Raw genomic sequence first — 27434 nt, forward strand, 5'->3', positions numbered from 1 at the left:
AATCCAGGTACCAAATGATAGAAATCTTTATTTCAGGATCGGGATGCTTTATTTCAACACCATTACTAGCCATTGGCATCAGAATTTGAAGCCAACTTTGTTATGTCGTGGCTGCAATGCGGCTATTGAATCGGTTGACCATGTAGGGTTTGCTTGCCCAGCATATACGCTCCTACGAGCTAAGTGGATAAAACCAATTTGTAGACAGTTGGGAACACGCAATTTTGAAATAGGTTTGTGAATTTTAAGATCACATGCTAAACTCTTAATATTTTGTGCTATTGCCATTTGGCACCTGTGGAGCTTTAGGAGGAAAGTACAACTGTCTGAATGTAATAGTTTTTTACTATAATCGAGATATATATACACATATTACATACTGGCAGTTAGGACCATGTTTCCATGGCAAAAGTGTTTGTTTTGTGAATAACTTTAGCACCGCTTGGCGAATCTCCACTAAATTTTCAGAAACGATGCGGCGCTCACCTCAGCTGCTATCTTGAAAGTTTCGGGATGATCCATCAATCCTGTGCTTAAAAGAAAGTTTTCCCCATGTTAAGCCCCATAGGACCTTTAGATACGACCACAGTCTTAACTGCTGAACGGAATTACACCAAATTTGCCAGGAAGGTAGATGTAGGTCCAATGAACTGCTTTTTTTAGATTTAGTATAAATCCATTCAGTAGTTGGAGTTATTGAAAGGTTTTTCTCAGACATACAACTGAATACAGTGGATCTGTGATCGCAGAGAGATCTCGTGCAGAGATGAGATTGGCTGCTAAAATTTCACACCGCGAAGGGTTGGCAGCCAGGGGGGTGGAGCTAGCTCGGACCAAGATGGCCGCTTGAGCCGAGAGCTCTGATATCCCACTCCAATATTAGTTAATTGTCCTGCATCTGTGACCAATCTCTACAGAGAAACGGTCCCCTGATGTTGCACAGCGTCGGAGGGGCAAGGCCCGACACTCCTAGCTGCCCCCTCTGCGAGATACAGCCCATCGCTGGTGCCGGGCTGATCGGGCCTCGGACGCCGGGGCCACGCTGAGCCCGACGTAGTGCGGCGATCCCGCTCTGGTCGGAGAGACGACGCCTGGTCACTGCAGACGAGCCGCTGTGGGGGACTCACTGCTGCGAGACCTGCCTGGTGAGACGGGGGCACCGGCCCTCGGCGCCCGCTGGCTCTCTGTTCCCCTTAGTCGCTTGTGACGCGCTGGGCCGGCCTCCTGGACTCACCGCAGTACAAGCACTAGTCATCCCTCGAATTGAATACGGCAGCATCGCCCTCTGTGGACTCCCCCTAACTACAACCGCACCCCTAAGAGCTTCTCTAAACGCTGCAGCGAGACTCATAACGGTCAAAAAAACTCCTATATTACCCCTGACTTGAAATGCCTGAACTGGCTGCCATTTGAAGCTAGAATACATCTGAAAATCGCTTGCATGACACACAAGGCGGTACATCAAAACTCACCTGGATACCTCGCTCAGAAACTGACAATCTCTGGAGGAGCTAGAAACACCAGAGGCACTAACAATCTTCTGTTGAAACCTTGAAGATTCCGGAAGGAAAAAACATATAAGCGCTCCTTCTCGGGAATGGCGCCTAGGATCTGGAACTCTCTCCCACCCGAAACCTGGCTTATCTCTTCCACCACACTCTTTAAAAATGAAGTAAAAGCTATCCTCATGGCTAAATACACCTAAACTGCTATCTTGATCACTGTTAGTACTCTGCACCGATCTATACTACATGTTTGACCCTTTTGATTATTTGTATTAACTGACTTATTACTCACATGTTTGGCTTTGTAGCCACCTATTTGTACTACTTTGTAATCATGTTGGGCTTAGTTGCCACCTATTTGTACTAATTGAACTATTGATTTATCTGTTTAACCATGCTCCCTCATGTACTTCTCTTTGTAAAGCGCTCTGATATCTGCAAGGATCTTGTCCGCGCTATATAAAAGTTTAAAAAAAAAAAAAAAATACTTCTGAGCATACCCTGCCAACTTATGGCGAACATACCCTGCCATAAGTTGGCGAGTCCCTTGCTCACTTTGCCACTGGATTCAAGCAAGCCTGGCTGTAGACGGCTGTAATGCCAGAAACAGGTCCTAGAAAGCTTGAGTCCGGTCCAGGGAAGGCATGGCTTGGCAGTTCGGTCTGGACTGTTCCCATGAGGCACAGGGTCAGACTGATTTGCATATGGCCATGTCTGAACTGGGGTGGCAGAGTGGGCTAAAGAACGGTGATGGATTAAACTGGATTCAGATGCTCCGTCCATCACCACCCCCATTTGTACCATTCATACTGGTAGGCATTTTTAAAAAAGTGTTTGGTCTGGAGAAGCAAAAACTTGGGATTCAGAACATAACAGTGGTTAATAACAAAAATATATTTCCAGCCAAATAAACCTTTTTAGCAGCATCAGGATAATGAAAGACTGGGAAAAAACATAAGATTAACTTGTACCATGCAGTTTGCAAGCAGCTCTTTGAAGAAAGTTTTAGGTCACTGTGCTAGATTAGGATTGTCACGCAAGAACTGCACAGTAACAAAAGAAGTTGGTAAACACTTTCTTAGCTATCCCAACCCACATAAACTGATCAAAAATGATATTACGGCTAAAAGAACAAGAGGAAGCTGTGTCTTGTGTGATCAATGCTGAAGACTGATTGTGAAGTCTTTGCTGCTGCTGAGTGGTATAAGTGTGTGGAAGATCATGTTCTAGAGGGTGTGAAAAACTGGTGGTAGGCACTAAGTGAGCACTGTTGTACCTTCTTTGAGACCGTTCGTGAAGGTGTTGACTGAACTGTTGTTGTACAGTGAGCATGTGACTGCTCAAAAGGACAAATTTCTGCCGCCTAATGGTTTTAAGGAGAGGATTATCAGTATGACCCACAAGGGGCATTTGTTGCAAATTTGACACAAAAAAAGCTGCAGGAGAACTTTGGGTAGCCTGGGATGGATGAGCAAGTCGTGCAGTTGGTAGAACAGTGTTATCAGTAGAGAGCGTGAGAAGAAACTCAAGACAGGTCTTCAGGTGATCCAGGACAGTGAAGTTGAAACTACAACCCCGGCTGGCGGTATGGATGGTGTGCCCGTCAGTGCAGGGAGAAGTACACCACGCCAGAATTCGCATACTGCCACATTACCTGAGGACTAATGTCCAAGAGTTAGGTTCCAGCATGGGGATTTAGTATCATATGCTTTATTTAATTTGGTTTTTGTTCTTTGCAAGGCGGGACTGCATCCCTGTCATTTCATGCACATCTTCGGTGTGAAGTTTACTTTAAATTCGATTTCTCTCATTTTGGTTTTAAGGGTAGAAGAGATGGGGGTGTGTAGTAATGTGGGTGTATTCGCAGACTTGCTTGTGTCAATATGGGTAGAACTCTCACCGACTGGTTCAGCAGAATCTACTCTCGTCAGTTGCACTCCGAATGGCGAGAGTAGGACCACGCTTTCTTTTGGCTTCTTGAATAAAACATTTAACTTGTAATTACTCCAAGAGGATATGTACTCAGCATAAATTATAGCAACAGTATCTTACATTAATGACTGTTTCTAAGCAGGCCTTGCCATACAAACGTAGCTCTAAGCACTTACAGTTTGAAAGCTTCAAACATTACACAACACAGTGAAAAACAAATCAGTTGCCCAGTGGAACGCTGGCATGCCATGCTCCGGAAGTTTACCTTCCTGTGCCAATGTGGAATCAAAGGTGAAGTAAAAAATGTAATATTGTTTCTAATGGCCCGCAGCGCAGAAGGCAAATGTCGGTTACATTCTGAACTGTTATGCCACAACTTGTGCTGCTTCTCAACCTCTGAAACGTTTGCTAGACTTACTAATGCTCAACATGCAACCTGTGAGTTGAACTCGTGCTGGTACAGACTATTTTCTTAGAGGTCTAGGGAGTGTTAGTTAGAATTATTTGATAGGTACACAATTATGGATCTGCCCCACTCACTAATGTCGATGCGTTTGGTGAATAGGGTGATCAACCGTCCGTAAATTTCACAGACAGTCCGTAAATTGGTCCTCACGTCTTGTCCGTGAGGATCCTTTTTACGAACGCCTTTTGTCCGTAATTTTTAGCATTGCAGGGAACAGAGCTGTTCCCCTGCAAAAGGCCTCCGCTCCCTGATGGGGCCGCCTCGCACTTCTCTGAACACAAGAGCAGCCCCACCCCACCCATTGTCATTCTGTGTGGGGCTGATTGCCACATAGAGAATGACAATTGGTCAGTCTGGGCTGGCAAAGCATGTGGTGGCCTCCTCCAGCCTTAGTCGTGGGCAGGGCATTCGGTCACATGGAAGTGCAAAAACACCCAGGCTGCTGCTAGGCGAGAATATAGTTGTATTGTATTGTATTGTATGTTGGATTTATATAGCGCTTATAACCCAGGGGTCTCTAAGCACTTGCCTTGGGAACCCGTCCTGGGTTTTCCCTGTGAGATAGCCCCTACAGGGCATCCCCAAGGTGAAAGCCAGGCATCCTGCCGCGGGGGCCATTGTGGAGATTAAGCAAGCTTAATGCCCAGAGTTGCAGAGTGTCAACCCATGATTAGGTCAGGCACCGAAGCAAGAATTATCGAGTCCGTGGACATTTGAGCTCAAGACCCTGCCGCGTCGGGAATTGAACCCTGGTCCCGGGTCTGACCTCTGCTTCAGGGTCTGCCTGCTCTAACCAGTGAGCCACACTTCTCCACAAGTAAGCAAAGGAAGGCAGTGAAAGAAGTTCAAAGGAAAGGAATATAGTTATTGTTGGACTTGGCCCGCAGGGCAGGTTCACCCCTAGACTTTTTGCCTTATTTGTGACCCTGTGTTAGTGATTTTTGGGTCTCTGCGCACTTTCCCCTGAGTCCCAGAGTGAAAGTGCGTGCGTGTAGTATGGCTGGCCTGCCCTCCCATAGGAATGCATGGGGAATGTGTGTATCCCTGGTAGTTCCTGATGCGTGGGGAGTGCAGGCTCGAGTTTGGTATGCCTGAACTCGTGAGAGCGAATGCTGCAAGATGGTGTCTGCGGCATGTGTGTGTCTAGTTGGGAAGTGCTACTTCTGGACATTGAGATATGTGTGCAGTGAGGGTGCTGGAGCGTGATTGGCTGGAGCTGGCTGGCATGCCAGGCTCCAGGAAGTCTGGATGGGTCTGCCCAGTGGTGAGTGGGAGATTAGCATGAGTGATGTGTGGGAGGAGTGTACCTGGGTCCTGGATGGGCTGGGTTTTCCCCACACAATGCTGGCTCCGCCCCCCTGTGGTGTGTCTAATGACCCTAGCCTCCCCAGTGAAAGGAATGGGTGGTTGGGCCATCAAGAGTGCTCCAGAACCAGCTGCGACTGGTTTTCCCTCCACCCTGCACATTGTAACAAAGGAATTCAGTGGTCCAGGTGGCCCTGTCCTGTACAAATATCCCTTGTAAATTCTGCCCGTGTCTGTTGGCACCGTGTAATAAGATGTGTGTTTTATCTGATGTATATTTTTATAATACAAAGGCTATTTTTACATAACCTTGTGTGGAGTGTTTCTTTGTGGTGGGCCTTGGGTGTTGTTGCTGGGGTGCGTGCGCAAATACTTAACTTACATCGCCTCCAAGTTTAGCCTTGACTGCTCGCGCCACGTTACCTAGAGGGCGAGTAGGGGTTGCCTTGGTGTGTGACTCCCTTGCCCTGACACTTAGAACTGGCGATCCCTGACTGACCTCGACGCGAGTCTTGGCCGGCCAGGGTCCCGGGTCTAACAGTTATAGTATAGCAGCCATGGTTGCTGCTTTTTTATTTTATGCAACTAACAATCATTGACAAAGCCAATAGTCCTGGCTTGTGGTCGGTGTAACGTTACTTTTTCTAGGTGTAACGTTACTTGTATTATATACCTGGATGCAATTACAGAGGCAACAAAAATACTAGCCTAGCAACACATTAAGCACAAGTTTTTAGCTTATGTGTTTTAAGCTGAAAACGTTATTACATTGAACACCCTTTTGGAGAGACCCCCTAGTTTTTACATCCCGCTTAAAGCTCTGTAAACACCATGTCACAGTCGGCCCATGTCCAGGTACAGTGCATCAAGCATGACTTCCACTTTTTCAGATTGCCTATGTGTAGGGGCATAGTGAACCTGCCCCACCCCACTCCTTGCTTTAGGAACTACAGCGAGGGTGGAGTTCTTGATGGGTCTCATAATTAATGTGAAAAGGTGAGTGAATAGGTGGATGGATGGATGGGTGGGTGGCTGGATGAGTGAAATGATGGATGGATGAGTGAAAGAGTGGATGACAGGCGAGTGAATGGGTGGATGGATGAGTGAAATGATGAATGGACTGATGAATTGATAAGTGAAAAGGTGGATTGATGAGTTGATAAGTGAAAGGACGGATGAGTGAAAGGGCGGGTAGATTGACAAAAGGATGGATAGATGAGTGAAGGAATGAAAAGTGGATGGATGAAAGAAAGGATGGATGAGTGAAAGGTTCAATGGATGGATTTATGAGTGAATGAGTAGGTGGATGGATGGCTAAGCAAGGCAGAGCTACGGCAGCGCCAGTAGCCCGTCAAGGATGAGTTCTTCTCTGCGTCTCTCGACTCCAGGATACAACTCTCTTCCTGCTCTGGAGCTGCCCCAGTTATAGGGCTGGTGCCCTTTGATGTCCGGACCCTCGCACTTGGAGGTCGGGGGGTCCGGGATGAAGGAGTCCAGACACCCAGCAGGGGGGTGGAGCCAGCGCCCGGGGAGGTTGTGGGCGAGCGGTACCTGGCGGGGGAGAGCCATCGACACCTCTTTCTCCCATTGACCTGCCAAGTAGTCCGCTCACCTCCTGGGTGGATGGTGGTGCCGGGATGTCTGAGGCCTGGCCAGGCCCAGGGTTGGGGTCGATCGGGGGCCACGCGGCCTCGTGGTGGAGTGTCCAAGATGGCGCCCAGGCTGGGCGCGCGGGCCGGTAGTGGATCGGGCCCACGAGGTCGATATGTTCAGAGGCAAGGGTCCCGGAGGGGACGGAAAAACGTGAAGTGGTGGTGTGTGACACTTGAGGGACCGGGCTCGGGCCTGGTCGGGCAGAGGGGGAGCGGCCCTTCACGTGGCCTGTCCAACACTAAGTGAAAGGGGAATTGAAAGGGGGATGGGTACATGAATGACTGAACAGGTGAATTGGTAGAAGGATGAGTGCTGGATGGACGAATGAGTAAGTGAAAGCATGGCTGGAAAGGTAAATGGCTGGATGATTGAATGGATGGATGGGTGGAAGAGTGGATGGAGGAGTGTACGGAAGGATAGGGTGAAAGGATGGATGAGTAAAAGGGTGGATTGAGGGATGGATGAGTGAAATGATGGAAGGATATGTGATGTATAGGTTTGTAGATTGTTTAATATGTACATGGATGGGGGCACAGATGGAAGGACAGACTGAATGGTGAAAGACTGAATGATGGATGAAAGTATGATTACACATTGTAAGCCCCATTATCTTAAGCAATATTTCCTATACATTGACTTTCACATTGATATGAGTGATTGTCTCTATATAATAATGTGTGTGTGTTATAACGCACTCAAACACTCTGCCCCACATACTTGGGATGAGTACCACAATAAAAAATTAAATCACATGAAAGAGGGTCTATGTGAAGATGAGGGGCACCATTGGAGGGTGATATAAAGGCCAGACTGGCCGGACCAGGTATCAGGCGTTCTCTGAGCTGGAAAGGTAGGCGCGATTTTATTACCACAAAAAGACCTGCACATTTGCTTGAAGCTGCGCACATACTGACAAACCATTAAGTGCACAATTGTCTCAACATAATATAAACGTATTTTCACTTATACTATAGTAGTTGTCTATTTACTTATATACTATTGCACAACCTTCTCTGGTGTGTCTGTAAAACTCACCATTTATCCTGAATTTTGACCTCCTGTCCTGAATTTTTGTCAGGAATTTTAACCCTTTGTCCTGAATGTTTACACTCACTGTCCTGAATTTGCACCCATGACAGTTGGTCACCCTATTGGTGAACCTAAGTTCAAGCACTAACTCGGGACTACTTCATAACACGTGTGAAAAGAGAACTGTTTTAGCAGAGCACTGCAGCTTCAAGCCAAACCTCTGCTTCTTCATCGTCAGAAAACAGCAGGTCTTGAAACACCATTGTCATCATAAATTGGTTTTATTGTTTAGCCTGATGGGCGAAATTAACTACGTATACGACATCATATGCAGGCCCTTGCACGCTCCTTTGCGAACTTTGATCTACAAAAAAGGAGTCATAGAAACAACGACAGAACAATGGTCATTTTAGTGTTAAAAACAACACGCTCAGTCCTACCCAGGCCCAGTGATGCGCTTATCACTATACAAACGACGACCGACATAAACAAAATTTAGAGGCGAAACTATTTGCACTGTTTTTAAAAAAGATATATGTCAACCTTGAAGGACACTGTGACCCTCTGCGTATTATCACGTGTGTGCTCTACTGAGGAGATAACGCCCCCCTTCCTCCCCCAAAACCCCTCCAACTCTGAGGCCCCCTTTGGGAGAGGGAACCCGGGCCTGAGGCATAACAGGTACATACAGGCAGCTGTCAGCGCATAACGTCAAGTGACTCCCAAGTCCCCAATTTGGAAACCACATGTACATTTACGGGCAGTCTTCCGTCGGGAGGAAGCTGTGGGCCCCGGAGGGTGTCTGCAGTTCAGCGAATTCCGCCGCAGCGCCTCCCCCCTAGTCACGCGCGCTGCTCCCCGGGCCTCTCCCCTGGGCCCTGCGTACGTGCGCCACGGCACACGCCTGCACTTACATTATTGTTCTCTTCCTGCACCGCCCGATCAGAGTCCGCTGCAGTCGCCCTCAAAGTCACTTTAAGGAAGCGGAAGAGCGTGGTCGGAAACCGGAGCCTGGTCAGGGGGAGGGAGTGGGGAATGGAAAGAGGCGGGCGCTAGGGCTAGAGCGTAGCGGCCATGTTGGGAAGAAGACTACCGATAAAGCCTTCGCACGAGCTGTGTCACTGAAGCTTACAACCTTCGTTGTATTCTATAAATACAATTTTTATTATACGGATGAGAAGTTTTCAAGCCCTGCAAAATGTAGTTGGCTAAGGGGGCGTCGTGTAAATAAATACCACCTACACTGTAATAAATACCACAATAAACCGTACTATTGGTTGACACTGCAAGTGCTCTTCCCATAGGTTAAAACTGTTCCTTGGTTCTTAATGCTTCGACGGCTCTTCTATTCGGATCCTGAGTGACTTGCGTGGATCACACAAAAGCCGTTGAAAAGCTGACATACCTGCTTTCTTTTATGTCTACTGTCCTGAAATGGAGACCACCGAGCGAAAGCCTCGATACCAGCACCCCCCCCCCCCCCCCTTTCCCCCCGCTCCCCAGAACAACGAGAGCGCATGCGTGCGGTGGTAGAGAAACGGAAGAAGAACCAAAAGCGATCACTATGCCCTAACCAATGCAGTGGGTACCCGTCCGAAGAGCAGGATATTTTAAACCAGTTATTGCGGATAGCTAGATCTATAAATTAGCTCAGATGGTGTTATAAACAATGATATTGTTATAATATAATATCTGATAATGCCGTGTATTTATTCACCCGTTTCTTTATCGGGTGCCCTAAATTCTAGTCTGGACAACCTTATAAAACTATTTGGATATTCGGTTTCTGAGCACTTTTTGTCAATGACATGGAAAGGTGTTATTTCCGTGGCGGTCGGCTGTGACCTACCACCACCAAGCCACCTCGAACGCGAACATGTTCAGTATATTATTGTTTTAAAGGCAGAGATATTAGCGCCCGTTTAATTTGACCTCCTCTTTAAGCATTTTTTTCCGACAGCGGAGTTCTTTATTTCATTTACAGTGTTTTTTTTTTTCCTTCCAACAACTGGACCATTTCTCCGTCAGTCAGAGAATGCCGTATGTCCATTAGACCGTAGAACCAGATGCCCAACTACATCCCTTTCGCTGATGGGAAATACACTCACGTGCAGTCGGTAACACTGGCTGTAGACCGTTGTTAAGGCTGGCATTTCAGATTGTTTTTCGTTGATTTGATATATTGGAGATCAACGAGTCACTTATAATATGTGCTAGTCGGAACGCATCTCTGTATTTATTTTGAATTCATGCATAATATCTTAGCACGTCTTTCAGTATTTCTTTCTTCTTGTAAACGTGTATGTACCAGTATTCTTTTGCTTTCCAGTACTTTCGACATTCTATACAAAAAGTAATGTATTTTGTCGCTTGTGACCTTGGTTTTCTAACCCAGGAGGTGGGAGCGGATTGCTAGGATATGGTAAATGCGCACCTCTGAATGTGACCCCTCCCCTAACGCCAGATTGAGTGGTTATTGCTGCAGAACACAATGGAAACCCCGCTCCCTCCCCTATACCTCTGACGCAATCCTGGACTGCCCTACTCCAGTTGACACGCTTGTAGGAGGCACATCGTGAGTAGTCACTACGCTGAAAGGGAGAAAGCTGGGATCAAGCCAGGGACTCGGTGAGTACCATAATACACAGTAGGACTTTGTCCAATGCAGAGATCCCAGATCGTTTTTCGGTACAATTTGAGTCTTTTAAGCCAAAAGTTGGCTAAGACCGAAACTGCTTCAAGGTATTAGATACGCAAACTCTGAGCAAGACTTAAAGTACTTGAGATCGTGACTGTGCTCAAAGGTTTGAGAATCTCACCCTAGCAATGCGATCTAGTGGGTTTGACATCAAGTCTGCAGCATCCGTAGGTGAGACTTCAGGTTGAGACTACCTGCTGAGTATAGTAGTAAGATCTAGGGTGTGTGAAACTGAGCCAGACTGCTTAAACATGTCAGCGAGGGATCTATGTAAAAGTTGTAATTAATTAGATCGAGCGTGTTTGAAGAATAGATAAGGCCGTCGTTATTAATATTCTAATTGTGGTCGAAATGGTCTTCTTTTTATTCGCACCCTCCCCCTTCCGTTTCTCCTCATAATTTCCACGCTATTTGACCGCTCCCCATTGTATTTCCTAATATTTACAACATTTTCCTCGTTGTCTATTTATTTCACCATTTTCTCATGAAACTAGGTGTCCTAAAATGCGACACGTGAAGCTTATTCTAAAATGCCCGAATGTCTGTGTTTGACAGGGCGTGCAAAGTGTCAGGCATTCATTCATCAAATGACCACGGTTTCGGGTACCGGAGTGAAACTGCGCTCCAGTATTTGAAACTTGCACCCAATGTGCGCTTCTGTGCTCCATATTTGGAGGGGGGTACTCCATACAAATGTAGGCATAGATAGTTAATAAGGTATTAGGTGGAAGCAGGCGACCAAGTGTTTTCAAATCGGTATTATAAAATGCGCACATCATATTTTAATAACGCTGGTTACTGAGCTGGCCCTCCGAACTCTGCAACCTGTTTAGCTGCGTTTGACTCAGCATCAGCTACACTCGACTCAGCATACAGACTTACTAGCCCCCCTCTTTCACCCAAACCTTCGAAGTTTGAAGCCAAGTTCCCAAAATAACCTGATTTTAAGGCTTGGGTAATTCATTTAGTTCACTAATCATTGTAGAGCGCCTCAAGTTCGAGGTGCTTAAGCGGCTTACATTTCACACTGTCAAAGAAACAAACCTACAGTAAAAGTAACCGTGACTTTTCGCGCAAATACACGTTTGTGCAAAAGGTGCATGAACCTAAGTACACGTCCACATTAGTGGAGAACGAACATTAACCTACCAGTCTCTCTCTTACTGGCAACGAATCGGTGTGTGAGCTTGTTGGATGCTATAAATATGATCTGGGATTCCATACAGTCACTGGTTCTAAATTCAAAACCAGCTGCAAGCATGAAGATTACGTCAAAGGTACATTACTTATGTATGGGTTGTCAGCGTAATTGGGTTTCGTACATGGCCATCAGTTAAATTTGCACATTGTAGATTACAGTTTACATTTAACAAATTCTCGGAGCTAGAGCCTCTCACGGGCTATCCAAAAGAAGGCACGTACATACAGAGTTAAACGATCTTCAGTTTACATGCAATCAAGGTGAACCAGGACTACATAAGTGAGTGCATTATTGTTTTAAGTGAAAACTGCCAGTCGAACAGTCCGGTTTAAAGTCTCATGCTTTTTGTAGTAAATTCACAGAAACAGTCTGAACAGTCATTAAAAAAAACTCCCTTCACGGGGTGTGGCACTATGGAATGCCCCTTTGCCCTTTACGTCTCCTGGGAAGTTATTACCTCACGTTGCCACCTAGAAACATTCGAAAGCTGTAATTTTCAAATCTGTTTTTGTAAACCGTGCTTTTCTAAAGCTCTTTTCGTCTAGTGTTGTTTCCCCTTTCTGAAAATTCTTGCAATCATATGTTTCAAGAATCGTCATACCCTCATTAAAAACCCCTATTATACATTCAAGAGCACACCAAGGAGAAAGCAATGTTATATTGGATCGATAAGAAGCCGGATACACTTCAATAAGTATCATTCCTTTTAAGGTTGTAGTGGCTTTCAGGATGTGCACCCGCCAAGCATGGAGTAGTCCAGGGAGTAGGAATCTCGGGCAACCAAGACTGATTACTGAAGCATCTTCAGTCATCGCACACGTCTGAAACAGACTGCTTAACAACATTTCATTGTGGGAACTATTAAGCATACTTAAGTGATAAAATAAAACGGAACAATAACCATATTTTCAACGTGCTATTTTACGTTTTTGTTAAAGCTGTTCCTGTGACTGCATGTATTCCTCTGCTTTTCATTTCCCTGGACTAGTACTGTAGCGTGCCTTGGAAAGCAGTTCGTTCATGCTAGTGAATGTTTTTGTCTGCTGTGCCTCTTCTCTGTGCGAACACTGTAGCCATGAACTATTTAAAAGTATTGCTATTTTTCTTCAATGTGGAAATACACTTTGTTCAATATACAAATGCAATCTTTACTAAACATTGCTCATCCTTCAGGATGACACATTAGCCAAGGACTTATTTATTGTTTAAAACCCTTTTCTCTTTTTCAACGTGAAATGTTACTTTTTTTAGTAAAGCTGTTAATGTTAATGTTCACGCAAAGGAATCATGGCGCATTCCCCCACATGCATCAACCTATTTAGGAAGTGCAAACGGTGCGAATCGGTAAATTCGGCAGTTTGCACTTCCTAAATAAGTTTTTGGAATGCATCATGCATTTTTGTGAAATTCGCTATTTTTAGCGATTTCCAAAAATGCGATTGCTTTTAAGGAATCGCAAATTTGCGATTCCTTAAAAGCAATGCATGATTGTTTTTCTAATTGCGAATTAGCAATTAGGAGGTGCAAATTACCACGAGGTTGAACCTCGTGGTAATTTGCGAAAAGTTTTGAAAATGCTCAAAAATGCATTTTTTTAAACTTTCATGTTTCACACTCATGTCCTTAGGACATGTGTGTGTGAAACATGCACTTCAAATTACATTTCTGGGGTGCAGGGGGGGGTCCTTTGGACCCCCCTCCTGCACCCTTGGAATGCATTAACAAATTGCGATTTTCAAAAAGAAAATCGCAATTTGTTAAAGCCTTCCCATTGATCCCTATGGGCCTTTTGGCCCATAGGAATCAATGGGAATTGCGAAATCGCACTTTGGAATTCGCATATTATTTGCGATTCGGTAAAAATTGCGATTTTTACCGAATCGCAAATATTTTGCGAAAATATACATGCATCCCATTTTGCGAATTCCAAATTGCGATTCCCTATTTTTCGCAATTTGGAATTCGCAAAAGGCCGGGATGATGCATGTGGCCGATTATCCCAAGAAGACAGCGTACTGATTACGGGAACCTGCCTTATACACATGCGCCAAACGCTTTCTTAAACAGCCAGGTTTTCAATGCATGTCTTAAAGTTTCCATTTTTGTGAGAAAGCACATGTAAAAGGCTAGCACAGGTACATGCAAAGCTGCTCTTGATTTGTTTTAGGCTCTAAAGAGCGTCATCCCGGAATTGTACAGGATCAACAATTCTTTGTAGTTTCAATGCCCCCTCCCTTCTCAGCTGGGACAAGCCCCTGCCCTCGGAGCACACTGTGTTCACGTTGTTGTGCAGCGTCCAAAGGGGCACTGAACCACTGGTAACTGGCAGTGCTGAGGTGTATTAAACACACAAACCCTTGGTTACAGGACATAAGGATTATTATAGTGAGTGCAGAGTGCGAAGAGCGCAGAGTGCAGATTGTGAAGTAGTGAGTGCAGAGTGAGTGTGCAGATTATGTGTGTAGAGTGAGTGTGCAGAGTAGTGAGTGCAGAGTAGTGAGTGCAGAGTAGTGAGTGCAGAGAAGAGAGTGCAGAGTAGAGAGTGCAGAGTAGAGAGTGCAGAGTAGAGAGTGCAGAGTAGAGAGTGCAGAGTAGAGAGTGCAGAGTGGTGAGTGCAGAGTAGGGAGTACAGAGTGGTGAGTGCAGAGTGACTAGGGAGTGCAGAGTGACTAGGGAGTGCAGAGTGACTAGGGAGTGCAGAGTGACTAGGGAGTGCAGAGTGACTTGGGAGTGCAGAGTGACTAGGGAGTGCTAGGGAGTGCAGAGTGACTGCAGAGTGCTAGGGAGTGCAGAGTGACTAGGGAGTGCAGAGTGACTAGGGAGTGCAGAGTGACTAGGGAGGACAGAGTGACTGCAGTGTTAGGGAGTGCTAGGGAGTGCAGAGTGACTAGGGAGTGCAGAGTGACTAGGGAGTGCAGAGTGACTAGGGAGTGCTAGGGACTGCAGAGTGACTGCAGAGTGCTAGGGAGTGCAGAGGGAGTGCAGAGTGCTAGGGAGTGCAGAGTGACTGCAGAGTGCTAGGGAGTGCAGAGTGACTGTGGAGTGCTAGGGAGTTCACAGTGCTAGGGAGTGCAGAGTGACTGCAGAGAGCTAGGCAGTGCAGAGTGGCTAGTGAGTGCTATGGAGTGCAGAGTGGCTAGGGAGTGCAGAGTGACTAAGGAGCGCAGAGTGACTAGGGAGTGCAGAGTGACTAGGGAGTGCAGAGTGACTAGGGAGTGCAGAGTGACTGCAGAGTGCTAGGGAGTGCAGAGTGACTAGGGAGTGCAGAGTGACTAGGGAGTGCAGAGTGGCTAGGGAGGGCAGAGTGACTAGGGAGTGCAGAGTGACTGCAGAGTGCTAGGGAGTGCAGAGTGACTGCAGAGTGCTAGGGAGTGCAGAGTGACTAGGGAGTGCAGAGTGACTAGGGAGTGCAGAGTGACTAGGGAGTTGTAGGGAGTGCAGAGTGACTCCAGAGTGACCAGGGAGTGCAGAGTGACTGCAGAGTGCTAGGGAGTGCAGAGTGCTAGGGATTGCAGAGTGACTGCAGAGTGCTAGGGAGTGCAGAGTGACTAGGGAGTGCAGAGTGACTGCAGAGTGACTAGGGAGTGCAGAGTGACTAGGGAGTGCAGAGTGGCTAGGGAGTGCAGAGTGACTAGGGAGTGCAGAGTGATTAGGGAGTGCAGAGTGACTAGGGAGTGCAAGGGAGTGCAGAGTGCAAGGGATTGCTAGGGAGTGCGAAGTGACTAGGGAGTGCTAGGGAGTGCAGAGTGACTAGGGAGTGCAGAGTGCCAGGGAGTGCAGAGTGACTAGGGAGTGCAGAGTGACTAGAGAGTGCAGAGTGCTAGGGAGTGCAGAGTGACTGCAGAGTGACTAGGGAGTGCAAAGTGACTGCAGAGTGCTAGGGAGTGCAGAGTGACTAGGGAGTGCAGAGTGACTAGGGAGTGCAGAGTGACTAGGGAGTGCTGGGGAGTGCAGAGTGACTAGGGAGTGCAGAGTGACTAGGGAGTGCAGAGTGCAAGGGAGTGCTAGGGAGTGCAGAGTGACTAGGCAGTGCTAGGGAGTGCAGAGTGACTAGGCCGTGCTAGGGAGTGCAGAGTGACTAGGCAGTGCAGAGTGACTGCAGAGTGCTAGGGAGTGCAGAGTGACTAGGGAGTGCAGAGTGACTAGGGAGTGCAGAGTGACTAGGGAGTGCAGAGTGACTAGGGAGTGCAGAATGACTAGGGAGTGAAGAGTGACTAGGGAGTGCAGAGTCACTAGGGAGTGCTAGTGACTGCAGAGTGCTAGGGAGTGCAGAGTGCCAGGGAGTGCAGAGTACTAGGGAGTGCAGAGTGACTGCAGAGTGCTAGGGAGTGCAGAGTGACTAGGGAGTACTAGGGAGTGCAGAGTGACTAGGGAGTGCAGAGTGGCTAGGGAGGGCAGAGTGACTAGGGAGTGCAGAGTGACTAGGGAGTGCAGAGTGACTGCAGAGTGCTAGGGAGTGCAGAGTGACTAGGGAGTGCAGAGTGACTAGGGAGTACTAGGGAGTGCAGAGTGACTAGGGAGTGCAGAGTGGCTAGGGAGGGCAGAGTGACTAGGGAGTGCAGATTCAGAGTGACTAGGGAGTTGTAGGGAGTGCAGAGTGACTCCAGAGTGACCAGGGAGTGCAGAGTGACTGCAGAGTGCTAGGGAGTGCAGAGTGCTAGGGATTGCAGAGTGCTAAGGAGTGCAGAGTGACTAGGGAGTGCAGAGTGACTGCAGAGTGACTAGGGAGTGCAGAGTGACTAGGGAGTGCAGAGTGGCTAGGGAGTGCAGAGTGACTAGGGAGTGCAGAGTGATTAGGGAGTGCAGAGTGACTAGGGAGTGCAGAGTGCAAGGGATTGCTAGGGAGTGCGAAGTGACTAGGGAGTGCTAGGGAGTGCAGAGTGACTAGGGAGTGCAGAGTGACTGCAGAGTGCTAGGGAGTGCAGAGTGCTAGGGAGTGCAGAGTGACTAGGGAGTGCAGAGTGACTAGGGAGTGCAGAGTGCTAGGGAGTGCAGAGTGACTGCAGAGTGACTAGGGAGTGCAAAGTGACTGCAGAGTGCTAGGGAGTGCAGAGTGACTGTGGAGTGCTAGGGAGTGCACAGTGCTAGGGAGTGCAGAGTGACTGCAGAGAGCTAGGCAGTGCAGAGTGGCTAGTGAGTGCTATGGAGTGCAGAGTGGCTAGGGAGTGCAGAGTGACTAAGGAGTGCAGAGTGACTAGGGAGTGCAGAGTGACTAGGGAGTGCAGAGTGACTAGGGAGTGCAGAGTGACTGCAGAGTGCTAGGGAGTGCAGAGTGACTAGGGAGTACTAGGGAGTGCAGAGTGACTAGGGAGTGCAGAGTGGCTAGGGAGGGCAGAGTGACTAGGGAGTGCAGAGTGACTGCAGAGTGCTAGGGAGTGCAGAGTGACTGCAGAGTGCTAGGGAGTGCAGAGTGACTAGGGAGTGCAGAGTGACTAGGGAGTGCAGAGTGACTAGGGAGTTGTAGGGAGTGCAGAGTGACTCCAGAGTGACCAGGGAGTGCAGAGTGCTAGGGAGTGCAGAGTGCTAGGGATTGCAGAGTGACTGCAGAGTGCTAGGGAGTGCAGAGTGACTAGGGAGTGCAGAGTGACTGCAGAGTGACTAGAGAGTGCAGAGTGACTAGGGAGTGCAGAGTGGCTAGGAAGTGCAGAGTGACTAGGGAGTGCAGAGTGATTAGGGAGTGCAGAGTGACTAGGGAGTGCAAGGGAGTGCAGAGTGCAAGGGATTGCTAGGGAGTGCGAAGTGACTAGGGAGTGCTAGGGAGTGCAGAGTGACTAGGGAGTGCAGAGTGCTAGGGAGTGCAGAGTGACTAGGGAGTGCAGAGTGACTAGGGAGTGCAGAGTGCTAGGGAGTGCAGAGTGACTGCAGAGTGACTAGGGAGTGCAAAGTGACTGCAGAGTGCTAGGGAGTGCAGAGTGACTAGGGAGTGCAGAGTGACTAGGGAGTGCTGGGGAGTGCAGAGTGACTAGGGAGTGCAGAGTGACTAGGGAGTGCAGAGTGCAAGGGAGTGCTAGGGAGTGCAGAGTGACTAGGCAGTGCTAGGGAGTGCAGAGTGACTAGGCCGTGCTAGGGAGTGCAGAGTGACTAGGCAGTGCAGAGTGACTGCAGAGTGCTAGGGAGTGCAGAGTGACTAGGGAGTGCAGAATGACTAGGGAGTGCAGAGTGACTAGGGAGTGCAGAGTGACTAGGGAGTGCTAGTGACTGCAGAGTGCTAGGGAGTGCAGAGTGCCAGGGAGTGCTAGGGAGTGCAGAGTACTAGGGAGTGCAGAGTGCTAGGGAGTGCAGAGTGACTAGGGAGTACTAGGGAGTGCAGAGTGACTAGGGAGTGCAGAGTGGCTAGGGAGGGCAGAGTGACTAGGGAGTGCAGAGTGACTAGGGAGTGCAGAGTGACTGCAGAGTGCTAGGGAGTGCAGAGTGACTAGGGAGTGCAGAGTGACTAGGGAGTGCAGAGTGACTAGGGAGTGCAGAGTGGCTAGGGAGGGCAGAGTGACTAGGGAGTGCAGAGTGACTGCAGAGTGCTAGGGAGTGCAGAGTGACTGCAGAGTGCTAGGGAGTGCAGAGTGACTAGGGAGTGCAGAGTGACTAGGGAGTGCAGAGTGACTAGGGAGTTGTAGGGAGTGCAGAGTGACTCCAGAGTGACCAGGGAGTGCAGAGTGACTGCAGAGTGCTAGGGAGTGCAGAGTGCTAGGGATTGCAGAGTGACTGCAGAGTGCTAAGGAGTGCAGAGTGACTAGGGAGTGCAGAGTGACTGCAGAGTGACTAGGGAGTGCAGAGTGACTAGGGAGTGCAGAGTGGCTAGGGAGTGCAGAGTGACTAGGGAGTGCAGAGTGATTAGGGAGTGCAGAGTGACTAGGGAGTGCAGAGTGCAAGGGATTGCTAGGGAGTGCGAAGTGACTAGGGAGTGCTAGGGAGTGCAGAGTGACTAGGGAGTGCAGAGTGACTGCAGAGTGCTAGGGAGTGCAGAGTGCTAGGGAGTGCAGAGTGACTAGGGAGTGCAGAGTGACTAGGGAGTGCAGAGTGCTAGGGAGTGCAGAGTGACTGCAGAGTGACTAGGGAGTGCAAAGTGACTGCAGAGTGCTAGGGAGTGCAGAGTGACTAGGGAGTGCAGAGTGACTAGGGAGTGCAGAGTGACTAGGGAGTGCTGGGGAGTGCAGAGTGACTAGGGAGTGCAGAGTGACTAGGGAGTGCAGAATGCAAGGGAGTGCTAGGGAGTGCAGAGTGACTAGGCAGTGCTAGGGAGTGCAGAGTGACTAGGCCGTGCTAGGGAGTGCAGAGTGACTAGGCAGTGCAGAGTGCTAGGGAGTGCAGAGTGACTAGGGAGTGCAGAGTGACTAGGGAGTGCAGAGTGACTAGGGAGTGCAGAGTGACTAGGGAGTGCAGAATGACTAGGGAGTGAAGAGTGACTAGGGAGTGCAGAGTGACTAGGGAGTGCTAGTGACTGCAGAGTGCTAGGGAGTGCAGAGTGCCAGGGAGTGCTAGGGAGTGCAGAGTACTAGGGAGTGCAGAGTACTAGGGAGTGCAGAGTGACTGCAGAGTGCTAGGGAGTGCAGAGTGACTAGGGAGTGCTAGAGAGTGCAGAGTTAGTGCAGAGTGACTAGGGAGTGCAGAGTGACTAGGGAGTGCAGAGTGCTAGGGAGTGCAGAGTGACTCGGGAGTGCAGAGTGACTAGGGAGTGCTAGGGAGTGCAGAGTGACTAGGGAGTGCAGAGTGACTGCAGAGTGCTAGGGAGATCTAGGGAGTGCAGAGTGACTATGGAGTGCGGAGTGATTAGGGAGTGCAGAGTGCTAGGGAGTGCAGAGTGACTAGGGAGTGCAGAGTGACTGGAGAGTGCTAGGGAGTGCAGAGTGACTGCAGAGTGCTAGGGAGTGCAGAGTGACTAGGGAGTGCTAGGGAGTGCAGAGTGACTGCAGAGTGCTAGGGAGTGCAGAGTGACTAGGGAGTGCAGAGTGACTGCAGAGTGCTAGGGAGTTCTATGGAGCGCAGAGTGGCTAGGGAGTGCAGAGTGACTAGGGAGTGCAGAGTGACTAGGGAGTGCTAGGGAAGGCAGAGTGACTGCAGAGTGACTAGGGAGTGCAGAGTGCTAGGGAGTGAAGAGTGACTAGGGAGTGCAGAGTGACTGCAGAGTGCTAGGGAGTGCAGAGTGACTGCAGAGTGCTAGGGAGTGCAGAGTGACTAGGAAGTGCTAGGGAGTGCAGAGTGACTGCAGAGTGCTAGGGAGTGCAGAGTGACTAGGGAATGCTAGGGAGTGCAGAGTGACTAGGGAGTACTAGGGAGTGCAGAGTGACTAGGGAGTGCAGAGTGCTAGGGAGTGCAGAGTGACTAGGGAGTGCAGAGTGACTAGGGAGTGCAGAGTGACTGCAGAGTGCTAGGGAGTGCAGAGTGACTGCAGAGTGCTAGGGAGTGCAGAGTGACTGCAGAGTGCTAGGGAGTGCAGAGTGACTGCAGAGTGCTAGGGAGTGCAGAGTGACTAGGGAGTGCAGAGTGCTAGGGAGTTCAGAGTGACTAGGGAGTGCTAGGGAGTGCAGAGTGACTAGGGAGTGCAGAGTGACTGCAGAGTGCTAGGGAGTGCAGAGTGACTGCAGAGTGCTAGGGAGTGCAGAGTGACTGCAGAGTGCTAGGGAGTGCAGAGTGACTATAATAACCCATTTTAATGTTATCTCTAGTACTATTAAGGAAGCCTTGTGGGTTGAAAGGAATAATTCCTTAAAGTCCAGCAGGAAATGGTTCGATAGGAATTGCACTAGAGCCTTAACAAAACTTAGACTTGCAATCCACAAAAGACCACGGGATGCAATCCTAATTAGAAATGCTAGGAAGGTCTATAACTTTGCACTGAAGGATAGAAAGGCCTTGATAAAAAGGGAGGCTTGGGACAATCTATGCGCTGCCTCAAAATCAAAGGACCCGGCTGCTTTTTGGAGGGTCATTAATACCCCCCTTTTATATGATCAAAAAGCACGCCTGGAAATTGCTATCTCAGAAAATGAGTGGGTGGCTCATTTTTCCTCCCTTTATAAGGCTGTGGAACTGATTCCAGATGTAGGCCAGGACGTGGGGTTGTTAAATTTAGACACCACTAGAACTCTGACTGTAACCCTCCCAGAAGTGATAGCTAGTCTGAAGGCGACTAAGGGGGGCAAGGCAGCAGGGCCAGACGGCATACCAGCTGACCTCTATAAAGCTAATATTGAATTATGGGGGCCTTTGCTGGTTCAGCTTTTTAATGCCGCCCTGGCAAATAGTCCAATCCCTACCTGGTTCACATCGGTAATAGTCCCCATTTTCAAAAAAGGTGACAGGCTAAGTTGTACTTGCTATAGGCCAATTTCTTTACTGGACTCTTCCATAAAAATTCTGGGGAGAGTGATTTTAGCAAAACTGCAGAGCTGGGCTGAGGATAATGGAGTACTAAGTGATTTTCAATTTGGGTTTCAAAAGGGTTTGGGGACCATTGAGCAAGGTTTGAATCTTTTCACCCTGCAACAGAAATACATAAAGGTTAAAAAACAACGTCTATACCTTACTTTCGTTGATTTAACATCAGCTTTCGATTGTGTGTCACACACCAAACTATGGTCTATTATGGCCGAATTGGGTATAGAAAATGCCATTATATGTTTTCTGAGAGAACTTTATTCTGGGGCCACTGCTAGTGTCAGATACGGGAATAATGGTAAATGCAGTAGACAATTTGGGATTGGTAGGGGTGTGCGCCAAGGGTGCGTTTTAGCCCCCTTTCTATTTTTGTTATACATAAATGGATTGGAGAAGCATCTCGTGCATGAGGGCAGAGACATGCCTATGGTGAGAGGTAGGCCTGTCCCTGCACTGATGTACGCTGATGATGCCGTTTTGATGGCTCGTACAACAATGGCTTTACAAACTCTGGTTACAGCCTTTAACACCTTTATGCTTGGCTTAGATTTGAAAATCAACTGCTCTAAAACTTTATCAATGTTCTGTGGGCCCAGAACTAGCAAACATTTGAAGCCAATCTTCATTAATACCGATCCCCTAGAAAGGACCCCTACTTTCCCGTATCTGGGCATATTGTTTCATGAAAGTGGCTCATGGACTACAGCGATTCATGCGAGATCCTTGCTATTTTCTAAGACTATTATGGCCCTAAAATGCTTTATGAAAAAATTAGGTAAAAAACCCATAAAGGAGATTTTAACTGTGTATAATGCGACCTGTATATCTGTAGCCACCTATGGTGCCGGATTATGGGGGTACTCAAATGTTAATGCGCTTCAAATCATGGAAAACAAGTTTTTATGTCACATCCTGTCCGTACCCCAAAGCACCGCAACAATGATATGCCACGCTGAACTGGGTATACCCTATATTACAGACACTATTAAAATTCAGCCAATCCTTCTTTGGCATAGGGTTTGGACAAATGATGATTGTGTTGTTAACCGGGCTATTTTAAAGGATATCATGGTACTGGACAATATCAGTGACTTTAAATGGATAGGCTATGTCAAAAACTTTCTTGGAAAAATAAACTGCCTCCAATACTTTGAGGACCCGCAATCCATGGAATATATATCTAGAAGGGATCTGAAAAACCTATGTACGGTGTACCTCAAGGAAATGAGACATATAGAAGAGGAGAGAAAAAAGACTGTTTCCGCCCACCAGGACATTCTATGTGGAGAGAGATTGCAGCCATATCTTTCATTGTATATGTCCAACCATGAACGCTACCTCTTGACCCGTTTTAGACTGAATATTGTTTTTAGGACATTATCATTTCCGTCGATGAATTGTTGGTCGAAGGATCTATGTCCCTGTCCATGTGATGAAGTATCCCATCAATCCGATATACACATTTTATTTTTTTGTAAATTTTATACCTTTCCTCGGAAAAATCTGATTATCCCTATCCTCAAGGATCTAAATGTATATAGATGTCGCCTAGCGTTTACAGAGTGCCAGAAAATGGAAACTGTTTTTATGGTTGCCTCAATTGCAGAATTTTTAAAATTGGTTTTTATGTGCCGTAAATCAATTCGATTTGATTGATTGTTTTTACCGTATATATGAATTTAACTTTGATGATTCTCCTTTTTCTTGTGTTTTTAAAAATAAGCATACCTCACCTCTTGTAATTTGTAATTTGCACTTGTCATGCTACTTTCATGGTTATCTTGCTTTTTAACCGAATAAAGTATTTTTGAATCTTGAATCTTGACTTCAGAGTGCTAGGGAGTTCAGAGTGACTGCAGAGTGCTAGGGAGTGCAGAGTGACTGCAGAGTGCTAGGGAGTGCAGAGTGCTAGGGAGTGGAGAGTGACTAGGTAGTGCGAGGGAGTGCAGAGTAACTAGGGAGTGCAGAGTGACTAGGGAGTGCAGAGTGACTAGGGAGTGCTCGGAAGTGGAGAGTGACTAGGGAGTGCTAGGGAGTGGAGAGTGACTGCAGAGTGCTAAGGAGTGCAGAGTGACTAGGGAGGGCTAGGGAGTGGAGAGTGACTGCAGAGTGCTAGGGAGTGCAGAGTGACTGCAGAGTGCTAGGGAGTGCTAGGGTCTGCAGAGTGACTGCTAGGGAGTGCAGAGTGACTGGGGAGTGCTAGGGAGTGCAGAGTGACTAGGGAGTGCAGAGTGACTAGGGAGTGCAGAGTGCAAGGGAGTGCAGAGTGCGAGGGAGTGCAGAGTGACTAGGGAGTGCTAGGGAGTGCAGAGTGACTAGGGAGTGCAGAGTGACTAGGGAGTGCAGAGTGCTAGGGAGTGCAGAGTGCTAGGGAGTGCAGAGTGCTAGGGAGTGCAGAGTGACTAGGGAGGGCTAGGGAGTGCAGAGTGACTAAGGAGTGCTAGGGAGTGCAGAGTGACTAGGGAGTGCTATGGAGTGCTAGGGACTTCAGAGTGACTGCAGAGATTAAGCTAATGGCAATGTAAATGACAATGCCATTTATTTATCTGTTTTCAAAACCAACACATAAATACAAATTTTGTCATTTACAATGCCAATAGCTCTAACTTTTCCAAAGGCGAAACCATTGCATTGTAAATGCTTGTTGTGTTTATTTTCAATACATCTTCTTGAAAAGAATCCAATTGATTCAGAATCTCAATGAAACAAAGGATGTCAGCCGACACGTGTTTCGCCCGTTGGGTCAAGTCGACCTGGGCTTTTTCAAGACTTCGGGTATAATATAAATGTGCAACATGAAGAATGATACATGTTGAGGGCGTGGCCACGGAGGCGATCGGAATGGCTGCCTCTGCGTGAAGCTCCGCCATGCAGGCTCCCAACGGCGTCATTTAATATGTGATTCGCCGCTGCTTTTTCCACATTGTAAGCAGATCTGACAGTGGACACCGCCCGACCATCTGGGCGGTTCCGGTGGCCTTTGAAGCGACATTGGCGGTGTCGACGGCGGAGGGGAAGAGAGGCTTCCCGGGTCTCGGGGACATCTTCCCTTGCTGCGCCAGATCGCCGGGTGAGTGCTTTGCGGGCCCTCCTCCCGGGACTGCTGCCCTTTCGCGTGCTGCCCGCGGGCTCTTTTGCCTGTTGCCCGTCTTCCGCGGGCTCCTTGGTAGGGGCGCCGGACTTCTGGGCGAGGTCGGGGCCTTCGGGCCTGGTCGCGCGCTGGAGCCGGGGCCTCGATTTGTGGGCTCGCGGTGGACGCAGGGCTGCGGGCGGAATGGTTCGTCCGGTGGCTGCGGGCGTTGCGGAGGGGGCGCCGGGGGGGGTACTCCCGGTTGATTAATGGCGGCCCCGCCTTAGAACCACACGGAGGGGACCCATTTCCCCCCCCCCCCCAGCCACCTGATCTGGGTGCCTGGCGAGGGGCACTCACCCTATACTGCCTCCAGCAGTGGACTTTCCTGCGCCATTCACTGCTCCACTACATTGTCATGGTGTGTCAGTTAGATGTGGCTTACTGACCGGAACACCGCTACCCTGACCATCCTGAACCCGGTCGACAGAATTAGCTGACGCTACCGGAGCTTTGACACATGGCCGGGGTGCAGTTCATCCTACGTTGGTGTTGCCGGGACATGGGTTGACGCTATTCACTCGGTCCAGTAGGTGTATGTCTACTCCTGGCATCTCGCATTGATCTGCCTTCGTTGTTTTGCACCTCTCTTATTGGTGCCACATAGTGCTTATCCGACGCAGTGCCCTCTCCACAGCTTTGGCCATGGGTAAGAGAGTACCCAATCAGAGGAAGCTGAGCTTTGACAAAACCCCCTTCCTTGCGCTGACGCGCCGCCTGGTTCTTCTACTGGGGCTACCGGTCCTGCGGACAAAGGGGATGCCACGGCCATGGTCACCGCTATGTTGGGGGAAATGCGTGCGGGATTCAAGGTTCTTGATAACCGCTTTGACAGCCTCGAACAGAAAATAGCGGACAAGGGAACCAAAGTGCAGGCCCATGACCGACGCCTGGATGTAGTGGAATCCAGAATATCGGACGTGGAGGATGGTGCCGCAACAACACTCAAGAGGCTAGAGCACGTCGAAAAAATACTCAAAGAAGTTGCCATTAAAAATGAGGACTTGGAAGCGCGTAGTCGACACAACAATATACGCATAATTGGAGTGGCGGAGACGACAGCAACGGGGCGCTTCAACACTTTTGTAGAACATCTCCTCATTGAACTGTTCGGCAGAGACACCTTCACTAGTGGCTTTGTGGTTTAGCGCGCGCATAGAGCACTGGGGCCTAGACCTCGCCCTGGCCAACCCCCACGACCCATTATTGCCAGAATCATGAACTTCCGCAACTGGGATGCCACACTGCGAGCTGCGCGAGAGGCGGGAGAGGTACGGTGGCAGGGCAGTATTTTGTCCTTCTTCCCGGACTTCACGCTGATGGTCCAGGAAGCACGTCGCAAATACTCTGGAGTCAAAGCTAATCTTCGCAAACTGGGATTAAAGTATGGAATGCTGTATCCGGCTAGGTTGAAGGTCGATGTGAATGGCAGATACCGCATCTTTGACTCCCCCACGGAGGCGCAGGACTTTTGTCAGAGCTATAAAAGACAGGGTTCACCGCCGGCTTCCGGCTCTGCACCACGCTCCCCGCCTCGTGACGACTCGCAGACCTTTTTGCTGAAACCGGCCAGGGCTGACCTCTCATTCCTATTTGTTCCTTGTATTGAATAATTGATGTGGATACTCCATCGTATTGCTAACTTGATAGCACTTCTGTTGTCGCTCTAGTTGGAATGCCCGCTAGGCGTGGCGTTGCTACCCCCTATGGCGAATGCCTTTTTGTCTTCCTTCCCTAGGGTTTTCTTTTTGTGGATGTTACGTTGTTTCATTACATGGTTTTGTAAATGTACAGGAATTTATATAGCGCAAATCACCACCGGTTTCTAAGCGCTTGCTTAGGGAACCCGTCCTGGTATTCCCCTGTGAGATAACCCTGGCAGGGTATCCGCAGGGTGAAAACCAGGCATCCCGCCGCGAGGGGCCGTTGTGGAGATTAAGCAAGCTATTGCCCAGAGTCGCAGTGTGTGAACCCATGAATCGAGTAGGCACCGGAGCGAGAATTGTCGAGTCCATGGACATTTTAGGACTCAAGACCCCGCCGAGCCGGGAATTGAACCCTGGTCCCGGGCTGACCTCTGCTTCCAGGTCTACCTCCTCTAACCAGTGAGCCACACTTCTCTTTGGTATTTGTCAGTTACAGTATGCGATTATACAGGGATTGCCTCTTTGGGGGTGCTAGGAGACTGGGTGGTGGTGGTGGGGGGGTGGAATTTGTTTTGTTTTTATGTTTATTTTTTTATGTGGATAATTACGATGCAGATGAGAGTGGACTGACGGGCGCACAAATATTCGCACATTTTTTCAGTTATGAGTTATGGCCAAGGTAGGACTGCAGTCTGGGCCGGCCAGACTAACTTTAATGTCCTGGAATATTCTTGGTTTGAACACTACAAGAAAGCGTAAGCAGGTCCTGAATTATGCATCACGACACAATGTAGATGTTCTTTTTCTTCAAGAAACACACTTGGCACCGTAGGACTCATCCTCCGTTGCCAGGGGATGGGGTGCCCATAGAGTTTTCTCTAATTTTAGCAGGTATACCAGAGGCGTTGCAATTTTTGTACACAGGCGTGTTCCTTTTGTATTGTCTAGTAGCAAGACAGATGGAGAGGGTAGATATGTGATGATCATCGGAGTGTTGATGGGGTACAAAATTGCATTAGTGGGTGTCTACGGTCCCAACATAGACTCCCCTGCTTTTCTCCAGGTCCTTCATGAGGCACTGCTTCGCTCTGACATAGACTTATTAGTGATAGGCGGAGACTTTATAATTTGCTAATGAATCCTGTCAGGGACAGTACTTCTCCTTCCCCGGATTGCAAGGCCCGGGCCCACTCAGTGCTTGCAGACATTTGTTCTAATTTTTCCCTAATAGACATAGAGGCCCGACTGCACCCACACTCACCCGATTATATGCATCATTCCAGGTTCCACAACACTAGCACTAGGACAGATTACTGGCTCCTCTCCCCAGGAGTCGCCGGATGGGTGGAAGGCCTTTCCACCCTTCCGCGCACTTTATCGGACCACTCCCCCATTGTGTTAACTTTGCAAATTCCCAGACTGGGTGGTTACGAGAGGCAGTGGCGGTTTCCTGGTTGGGCTCTGTCGGACCCGGTCTTCAAAGAGGAGATCCGCAGC

General features: G+C 48.6%; 2 protein-coding genes across 5 annotated transcripts in view; one reads left to right on the forward strand and one right to left on the reverse strand.

Annotated features, from left to right (window-relative positions):
- The window catches only part of LOC147701410 (cytochrome c oxidase subunit 6B1-like), a 117334-nt gene extending 107959 nt beyond the window's left edge, over positions 1-9375 (reverse strand). The window contains exon 1 of one of the 4 annotated variants that reach the window (XM_086930097.1): positions 9296-9375. The gene's annotated coding sequence lies outside the window, so the exon portion shown is untranslated. Of the gene's footprint in view, positions 1-8579; positions 9209-9295 lie in introns of those variants that run through there. The other 3 variants (XM_086930094.1, XM_086930096.1, XM_086930095.1) reach the window with 3 other exon arrangements.
- A 1005-nt stretch (positions 9376-10380) lies between these two features.
- Positions 10381-27434, forward strand: part of LOC147701411 (cytochrome c oxidase subunit 6B1-like) — a 117207-nt gene continuing 100153 nt past the window's right edge. The window contains exon 1 of the mRNA XM_086930098.1: positions 10381-10518. The gene's annotated coding sequence lies outside the window, so the exon portion shown is untranslated. The remainder of the gene's footprint in view (positions 10519-27434) is intronic.

Source organism: Lissotriton vulgaris, chromosome 7 (assembly GCF_964263255.1).
Source record: "Lissotriton vulgaris chromosome 7, aLisVul1.2, whole genome shotgun sequence".
NCBI classification, from domain to species: Eukaryota; Metazoa; Chordata; class Amphibia; order Caudata; family Salamandridae; genus Lissotriton; species Lissotriton vulgaris.